Source organism: Myripristis murdjan, chromosome 7 (genome assembly GCF_902150065.1).
Source record: "Myripristis murdjan chromosome 7, fMyrMur1.1, whole genome shotgun sequence".
NCBI classification, from domain to species: Eukaryota; Metazoa; Chordata; class Actinopteri; order Holocentriformes; family Holocentridae; genus Myripristis; species Myripristis murdjan.
The window spans coordinates 6,252,026-6,262,025 of NC_043986.1; the positions used below are offsets into that span (position 1 = coordinate 6,252,026).

The window sequence follows — 10,000 nt, forward strand, 5'->3', positions numbered from 1 at the left end:
AGGGGAGGAGAGGAGGCCAGGTGATCAGAGAGGGGAGGCACACCGTGAGGAGGAGGAGGGGAGATGAAGATGCAGGGAAGATGAGCTTATGGGAGGAGAGAGGGAGGAGAGGAGACGTGGGAGGATGAGAGGAGAGGAGATGACGGAGGGCAAGGAAAGAGGGTGAAGGAAAGAGTGAGGGAGGAGACGAAGGAGAGCAGAGAGGATTCGCAGATTTGATAGATTGAAGGCTCAAGGCAAAGGACGCCCGAGGGAGGAACGAAATAAAGTGGAGAGAGAGAGAGCGAGAGAGAGAGAAAGAGGGAGAGCGAGAGAAAGAGAGAGAGCGAGAGAGAGAGAAAGAGGGAGAAAGAGGGAGAGAAAGAGAGAGAGAGAATAGCTGCATGAAATTGGATTGAAAAGAGAGAGATAAAGAGCAAGAGACGGAAACTGGGGAAAAGAATGAAAGAGTGAGAAAAGAGATAGAGAGACAGAGAGAGGTGTGTGTGTGTGGGGGGGGTGGGGGGGGGGGGGGGTTCATAGGTGGAGACACAGATAGACAAAGAGAGAGAGAGCGGGAGAGAGACACAGAGCCTGAATGGAGGAGTGTTGCCGGTGCTTGGCCAGCAGATTATTTGCAGAGCTCCACATTTCCTGGCTGCCGTGTTGGCCTTCCTGCCTGTCTGTCACTGTGTGTGTGTGTGTGTGTGTGTGTGTGTGTGTGTGCGTGCGTGTGTGCACGTTTGCATGCATGCGTGTGTGTGTGTGTGTGTGCGCGTGTGCATTTTCCGCATGTTCGCATGTGTATTTCTGCATGCTTCTCTGTATGCGAGGGCTTGAACGTAGTCATATGTGCTGACGTGTGTATGCGTGTGAGTGTGTGTGTGTGCGTGTGTTCACCGATTTCACTGTACACAACTGGGTTACCCCTCCCTCCCACACACACACACACACACACACACACACACACACCTCACTATTTAAAATCTGCTTGGGATGCAGAAGCCCAGGATGTGAATGTCGTCTCACTTTCCTCCTGCGAGCTTCTTTCTCTTCCACAAAGCTCATCTGTCCCACAGGAGTACTACAACACACACACACACACACACACACACACACAATACACACAGTACACACTGTACTCTCCAGTAGTGCGCTGAGTGTTCCCCTTCCTTGCACTTTAGTGGTGCTTCGTGTGGCATTTTACCATCAATAAATCCTCACCAGATTCACCCTGAGACGTTTAATTACCATAAAAAATAAAAAAAAAAAAAATCAGCGTGGAGGTCGACTGATGTGGGGTTTTCAAGTGACCGACGTGGAGAGAGCAGGGTGGACAGTGCCATGTTTGTTTTTTTGGCATCTGATAAAATACAAAAAAAAAAAAAAAAAAAAAGAAGGAAAAAAAAAGAAGAAGAAAAAGAAGAAATTAGTCATGAGATTGCTGAACCTAAATGAGCACTCATGTTATTTCTCTGTATCGTCTCTGTTAGCTGAAGTAGACATGCACACTGTTGCAATTTTTTTTTTTTTTTAAATGTATTCATGAGCTAAATGCGCAACGGTACTCAAAAAATAAACTATAAAAAAATTATAAATAAATTTATTTTTTTATATTTTATATTTATATTTATTTATAAATAAATTATAAATATTTTAATAAAAGAAAGTGGGAATGAAAAAGTTAAGCTCACCGTGAAGAGTGTGTGATACTCCTGGGTTTGAACGCCTCTCCTGTCTGTCTCCACTCTGAATGCCTCATAAAGCAGAAAAGTCCAAAATATAATCTTAAAAAAAAAAATGATTAAATAAAGTTTTAGTGCTCTGAACAACAGGATTTAGCAGCAGATAAGCCACAGGCTGCCTGTCGACGTGTCTGGAGACATTCTGTGTTTACTGGCCGCCGTCTCCCAGCAGGCGGCATCACTCTGGAAATCTGCTGGGCTGCTTTACGGCACCAAACAGGCAGAGGGCGCTGTTCTCCCGGGGAGCAGACGGAGCTGAAGCTTTACGTCTCCAGGGTTTTATTTGAACTGCTGATCTCCCTGCAGGATGGATCTGTGGTTTTGAACCTGTGCTCTGATAAATATAGTTTCACAGCTCCTCTCTCTTTCTTGCCTTTCTCCCGGAGCTCTGGCAGCACAGTTCCTTTAGCCAATCAGAAGAGAGAATCAGCACCTTCTCCTCTGATAGGCTGGCTGTTTTTCTGAGTGGCACACGGTCGGGCCAATCACAGGCAAGTTAACAGCTATAATGTTATCAACGGTACGAATGAAAAACTTTACAACTTCCGAAAATGTTTCCGTCTTGATGAGACAGAGACAAAAAAGTTGACGTTGGTCCAGTCGATGTGGGGACGGCAGGATCCTTTACCAACAGTTTCTCTGTGAAACCGGCTTTGTGTCGTGTCAGGCTGATAAAACAGTCGGTGCTGAAATGAGCCGAACAGACGAGCAAATTAGGACTAAAATCCTGCGGGTCCATCAGCCGCTGGTCTCTAACGTGTGTTGTTTTTCTTCCTTGCATCGTCTGTGGTGCAGCAACGTTTCTTGGACATGTTTTTTTTTAAAAAATAAAAAAATAAATCAAATATCAGTTCCCAACTATGAGTTTCAATTTGTGTCATATTTGGCACATCAGGCAATTATGCTTGATTTTTTTTTTTTTTATTTTAAACAAACAAAAACATCATAAACACAAAAATTCTTTAACACATTGGTAATTTCAAACATATAAACAAACACTTTTCCTTCCAAACACAGAAAATAACACTTTTTTCCATTATTTAGTGTTATCTTTTTATTATTTTGACCAATTTGGTGAAGATGACCTCAATATACCTGCTGTGTTAAATTTAAGACGGCCATTTTCAAACAAAAACGTTATGAAATGTTCAGTCATTTCACATTGAATCAACTCCGTAACTGTTCCTATCGATGCTTCAGTAAAAATTTGCTGTACAGTTGATGCACAAGGCTGAAAAACATCATGTCTTAAATATGACACGTGCGGCTCTATAGGGTTAATTTTTTTTTTTTTTTTTTTAATCTTTATTGACAATTCAGACTAATACAAACACGTTTGGATAGAAACAAAAAAACAACAACAATAACAACAACAACAACAAAAACAAACAGACAAAAATATAGAGTAATATTGTCATGCAATTACAATAAAATGATAGTAGTAAATAAATAAGTAAATAAATTAAAAGGACGTAAAATTAAGTCAAGAGGAAAGGAAAAGAGTACATACATTGGTCACGCAAAGAACAAGATTACATTCATTGATTGTAACAAAAGTCCAGGCTGTCGTAATACTGTAAGAATAGTTCTTTTTTTTTATTGTTTATAATTCTTAGAGACTTTAGATTAAAGTTGAATTCAAGCAAAAAGACTTTAAAAAGTGGTTTGGTTTTGAGAAATCTATGTTTGTGTATAAAGAACTTACAACAAAGTATGAAGTAATTGGTTATGAATTCAATAGATTTGTTGTTATGTGTAAAATAGCAAAATACATCTTTTTTGGTGAACAAGTATGAGAGACCAAGAAATCCAGAAAAGTAATTGGCTCTATAGGGTTAAGTGGGCGGAGTCGCCTTATGAGTGACATCACAGAAAGGAGGAAGTGCTGTCCGCTCGTCTCAAAGGGAGAGTTTCAAAAAACGCTTGTGCACTTCTCCGTTTATCACAGGTGTAATGCATGAGACAGTGTTTATGTGGCTCTGAGAGCTTCCCTATCATGCCAAAAAAAAAAAAAAAAAAAAAAAAAAAAAAAAATTGCATTTTTCATGCCATGGGGCCTTTAAGGCTTTCAGAGTTCCTGGCAGCTTCCGGGAGATGATGGAAGGAGTGAAAGGACGATGGGAAAATCACTTCCGACATGTTGATCCTCCTCAGGGAAGGGGAACAGCCCCCTCAGGAGGTGAAGGGCCTGATGGGAAATGTGGTTTTAACCTTGAGCACTAACAAAACCAGTGCTTCTTGAGGCTCTGTCTCTGAAAACATTAACACTTACTTAACACCCGATGCATTTCCCGGGTGAGTCAAAGCTCCTCGGCTTTACGTTCAGTCTGCCATATTATCGTCACGACACACTTTTGGCCAAACCGTGAACACGACTCGCTGCTTTACACTTTTTGCGATTTAATCACACACTTGAAGCAAAGCTGCTCTCCACATCGCTGCACTGCGCTGCCAATTCCCCTCCGACACCGACACATGGGAAAACAGTTTTACCGTTAATAATGAGCTCACTGGCAAAACACAGAGCGTGAGCAGGTAAACATTTGGTTTGGAGAACAGAGAGGAAGAGGGGTGAGGATGACGAGGAGGAGGAGGAGGAAGAGGAGGATGAGGGGGAAGAGGACATGGAGGTGGAGGAGTGAGCTGAAGTCTTACGGCCGGACCCAGACATTTATTTTTTCTCTTCTCTTTTCTTGAACAAATGTTTTTGTTGTTTGTCTTCTGAGCTTTTTAAGGGGAAAAACACCCTTTTCCCTCTTGTTTGTACTGATGGTGTCTTATCTCCAGAATACACACCCGTCCTGCATGCATTACAGTTTTTTGTTTTTTTTCAATTGTTTACACACAATTTTGAAAACAGGGCTCCTTTTTTCTAAACACCTCACACAATTAACCAAACGCCACACCCAATCTGCAGAACACCCCAGTTTGTTTGCAAAATGAAACATATCAGCCAAAACCATAAATAAACTGATAAAACACAGTCTTTCAGTGATCGTACACTGTTTCAGTCTATTACATACTACTGTAATAAATTCAAAACACATTTGTAAAAACCCTTTTTTAGGAAATAGTGATGGAATTTATTCAGAAATTTTGTTTGAGAGCATGGTTATGGGATCATTTAGATGACAAAAATATATTGACAAACCCAATACATTCTTCATGATTACTTTGAGGTATACAGAGAAAGTACACAAGTACAACACTGATGCTGCAGACTGAAAATATTTATTTCTCACCATATACTCAGTTATAGTAACATGTCAATCAACAAGGAAAATCAGAACAAAATAGTAGTTTTCTGATCTGCAGACAAACAGGACGCTGAGGGAAGCTGCACTGAGAGTTCAGCCAAATCTCAGCAGAAAACACCGCAGACAGTCATTCTTCTTCTTTGTTCAGGTGCTATCACTTCTTCAGGTCCCTCTCTACCTCTTCCTCTACCTCCTTCTTCTCCTCTTTGAGCTCCTCCTCTCATTCGCACTCTTCTTCTTCTAACTCCTTCCATTTTTGTTGAACACAGGTGAACTCACCTGCTGGCTTTTATACCTTCCTGAGTGCTGTATTTTCAATTTAGCACATGTGTGTTTCCACACCAGGTGGATGTGCTTGTCCAGTTTGTTCATCAGTGTGCTCACTGGCGAGCCGGGGCTTTGGAATGAGAAGGAAACAGCCTCACAATCCTTCTCTGTGTCTGAGGTGTGAAAATCTGGAGTTTTGCAAATGACTATGTGTAATGTTTTGCAAAAAGTCTGTGCTTATTGTTGTGCACCTCTGGACAGGTGTTTTGCTTCTTGCGTGTAAAGATTTGTTAACCCTATAAAGCCATTTGTATCATATAGGATACACATTTTCAATTCTGTTTTTCATTTTCAGTTTAATCAATACTTGACCAAAATACTGTTGTATACCTTTGAACACTTCCCCTGTTCACCCTGGACCATACCATTGGCACTTCAACTACATATCATATATCATACACCAGAAAGGTCGTGTATATTTTGTTACAGGACTAAATAAAGGGTTCAATTTAAAAAAAAAAAAAAAAAAAAATTTCTGCCAATTCTTTCATAGTTCAGGCTTTATAGGGTTAGTTGTGTGAAAATTTTCATTTTAGTGTGTCAACAACCGTAAAAAACTTTGATACCTGTGTGTGTGTGTGTGTGTGTGTGTGTGTGTGGGTCTTTGCTACATGTATGACAACATTTTATTGCATGGAGAAAAAGCAAAAACCAGAAGTGTTCTTCATTTCTACCATCAGTGTGTAACTGGTGCTTATTCAAATGATGGTGTGTGTGTGTGTGTGTTGTGTATTGACACAAAAACACAGATTTTTTTTAAAAAAGAAAAAGTTTTGCAAGAATTGTTTGCTTGTGCGAGAGATGCAGAATGTCTCTCTGGGCTGGTGCGAGGTTTTGTGGTTTAGTGTGTCGAGTTTTGCAAAAAGAGCCCGTAGCTTCACAGAGGGCGCCTGAGCAGTCACAAGAAGCTAAACACACACCACTTACCAGCTACTGTCGGCTGTAAAACATCTGGCCATTAAAGGTGCATTACGCGGAGTCGCTCAGGGTCGATTGAAGCGAGGTCCCTTCGGCGTCAGCGGACGAAAATGTCGAATAAACAGCGAGCTGAGGAGTCGGCCGCCGAGTGACACGCTCATTCCACATTTTCACCGCTTGAGTCTGAAGAGTCCTCACCTCAGTCGACCCTGAGCCGTTTTTCAACCGCGCGCCTTTAAAAAGTCAGACGCTACAAATGCCACTTCATTTCTTTCATTTTAAGTGCAAAAAGAAAGTCAATACTCTGCTTTTTTTTTTTTTTTTTCTTTGTGAGGAAGCCAAACGTGTCATTTTGTCTGAGTTTAGAGACGGTCCAGACTGAATGTAAATGTGGCCGTGACGGAGGAAGCTGACTGTGAAGCCAGATGGGTTTTTTTTGTTTTGTTTTTTTTCTTGCTTTTGTTTTTTGAGGGGGGGCAGCTGTCGCTCTGTGGACGTTACAGACACAATCGACATTCCTGACAATGCATTTAAAAGCAATGAAACGTTTGTCAGCATGATGGATGTGCTGTTTTTTTTTTGTTTTTTTTTTTGACAGATGCAGATGTAGATCTAATTGTATAAAACGCCTTTTTCAAGGTACCTAAACTTTTGGCTTTGAAGCGTAAATTCTCACACAAGAGGGACCTTGGCTGCTCACATCATTTCTCTACACGCCAGTCACAAGCGAATCCTCTCTCTCTCTCTCTTTCTCTCTCTCTATTCCTCCTCTCTTTAGCTCTCTAGCAGTTTAGACACAACTGTCAAATGTGAGGAATCATTAGATAACGCCGTGGTTGAGTCTGCATGGCTCTTATTGTCGGAGTCACTTATAAACATGATGTCAGTCGCTGTGGCTGTGGACATGAAGCTGCTCAGCCTCTGACAGACAGCAGTGTGTGTGTGTGTGTGTGTGTGTGTGTGTGTTTCAGTGGAGATGGAAGTCATTGGAAAAGAGATCTCTCAATGAGGGAAACCATGCAGACTGTATTTCCTAATGCACGCTGCTGACTGCTCACAAACAGCAGTGATACTCTGTTGATAAAACTCTTATTTTGAAATATCATCATCTATTTATTACGATTGTTCTGTACATACATCTTGCACATATATTTTGTACATACATATTTTTATATATTCATATATTTATACTGCCTCTCTCTGACCTGTTTTTTTATTCTTTTATTCTTGTTCTTTTTATTCCTTTACTCTTTTATGGTGTTTATCCAATTTTTTTTTTTATCATGACCAGTGCATCGTTATTTCGTTTCACAGTGCATCTCTGATGTGATGTTGAAATGACAATACAGTTTTTTTCATTCGCTTTTTCCAGTATAATGAAACTAGGATCCACTTTGTCGTCATCTTCACCTCCAAACCACAGCAGAAGTTTTATTTTGCAAATGTGTTCACACCTTTTCAGTGGATTCACACATTCACATTCACACTCAACACTTCTCACATGTGTCATTTACATGGCCCTGACTCCATTGACTTCACTCTGGTAGTCAAAAGCAAAACATCTGCTCACAGCTGATAGAAATGAGCTGCATCTCTGTGAAATCACTAGTGCACCTGCATCACTACCCTTTCCACAAATCACCATTCACCAATCAATCAGGATTCACCTATAAAAAAGGGGCCTATAAATTGTATTCTGTATTTTTTTTTTTTTTTTAATTCCTTTGAGTTTTTCTGTGTAATACTGTATGTGACTTACCGTATTTCAGTTTTTGCCATCAATACAGTAAAATTTCACTTCACGTCTTTCTGAGTTTGGATGCAGTTCTTTACTGTAAGTTCACATTTGAATGTGCAGCTCACAGGAGAGCCTTGTTCAAACTGACAGCTGTATTTTGTATTCTGTTGTCAGCTGTGTTACAGTACAGTAGAGCTGACTGAAGGAATCTATTCTTTTGGGCAGAAGTTGAGTTGTTTGAGGGAAATATTGGCTTTTGCTACTTGCTTTACAATATGTAACTATGTAAATTGTCAAAAAAAATATGACTGCAGTACACACAGGAGAAAGTAAGGTTGACCCTGCTCAGACTAAAAAGGGTGTGTTGCACTTTGGTGTTGAGTATGAAGTGAGTGAGTGGCTGGATTAGTTGTGTTGGGCGGTGACAAAATGTGCTTTTGCTGCATGTTTGAAATGTTTTGTCATGGTAAGAGCCTTTTGCAAACAAAATGTGTTATTTTGGGAAGAGCGCCTCTCATTAGCCCTATGGATTAACTGTTTTGATACCAGGGTTTCTGAGTTGACAGAGGAGGTAAAGCGATTGAAAAAAAAAACTGTAATCTATTTTATTTTATTTTTCCAGCCAACAATAGTATCACAGATTTTTGTAGGTTTGCTAAAAGGCTTCTGACCGTGTACCTGCAGTTATTCTGTGGACGGTACAGGAACAATATGGGTCACCTGGAGTTGAGATCCTTTGATGTGACCCTGGGACTCGGACAAGCTCCTCCAAGTCCAAAACCGTGGTTCCATCCTCCTGACAAATGTGCCAGACGGAGGGCTGATGAAGAGCTGAGGAAGCTTCTTGGATGAGCAGCAAAACTTCTTCAACATCACCCAAAGTCCTGTTGCCTCTGACGAACAGCGAGTCAATAAAGCGGGCGGCTGGAGCGGCTGTAGGAATACGAGCACTGAACGGTCGTGATGCAGAAGGGGTTTAGTTACAAGGCGAATTTTCACCGCTTCCCATTCATTGTCTATGTAACCAGCGCACGTCACATTCTGGTGGAGTTGCAGCCAAAATCAAAGAGGCAGTGCCAGCATCGACTTTGCATTGAAATGAACAATGATCCAGCACCTGCATTAGATATTTCTCACATGAAATGAATTTAGAAACTAATTTGGAGGGTAATATTGGAGAAATTTGATAGTTGCCGTTTTTTTTTTTTTTTTCCAGTTTGAAAACCGAGGAATGAGCACGCAGAGCAACCCAACAGGTAGCATGGCAGATGTGCTCTAGGTCTCTTTTTTTGGAGGTGGTTTGGAGGGAAGCTGCCGGGCCACGGTCAGCCATGGACGAGAAGTTAATTATTAGTTGAGTCCAGGCATGCGATGAGGGTGCTGCCTGGTCGTCTTCCTCTGGCGGTGTGCAGGCAGGTCTGAGCGGGGCCCGGCCCTCAGGGCAGACCCAGGACACGCCGGAGGGATCCTGTCTCCATGGCTGCCTGGAGATCCTCCAGGAGGAGCTGAAGGAAGCCGCCGGAGGACAGCGAGGCCTGAGCTGCACTGCCGGTCCTGCTGCCCACCGTGATCCTGAAGGATCAACGGCATGAGAATGGAGGGATGGGTGGATTTCTTTACTAATCCCACCCTTTCCATCACATGAAACAGCTTTATAACTAGAGCTATGCTTCATTCCTAAAAGCTTTTGTACACTGCCAAGCAACGATGGCATGGGACACTATAGATATAGGCTGCGCTCTGTGAATTTATAAGCCATTGTGGATTTGCTTATAAGCAGCATTTAAATGAAGTTTAGGACATTTTTTTTGTGATATTTTTCCATTCTACCTCTGGTGTTGTTGAGATGTCTTTTGTGTTTCTACAGGATCTCCTGCCTGCAAAACAAATTTACCCTTAAGCACTAATAAAAAATAAATAAATAAATAAAAAACTTTAAACTTGAATGTGTTATGTGCCCGATGTCCTCCTTCACCTGAAAAAACACAGCAAGTAATAAAAGCAAGAAGCTGAATGGATGAATGAGTGAGTAGCAG

General features: G+C 41.3%; 1 protein-coding gene across 1 annotated transcript in view; it reads left to right on the forward strand.

Moving 5' to 3' along the window:
* Nucleotides 1–10,000, forward strand: part of LOC115362183 (XK-related protein 7-like) — an 88,178-nt gene that overhangs the window by 71,430 nt on the left and 6,748 nt on the right.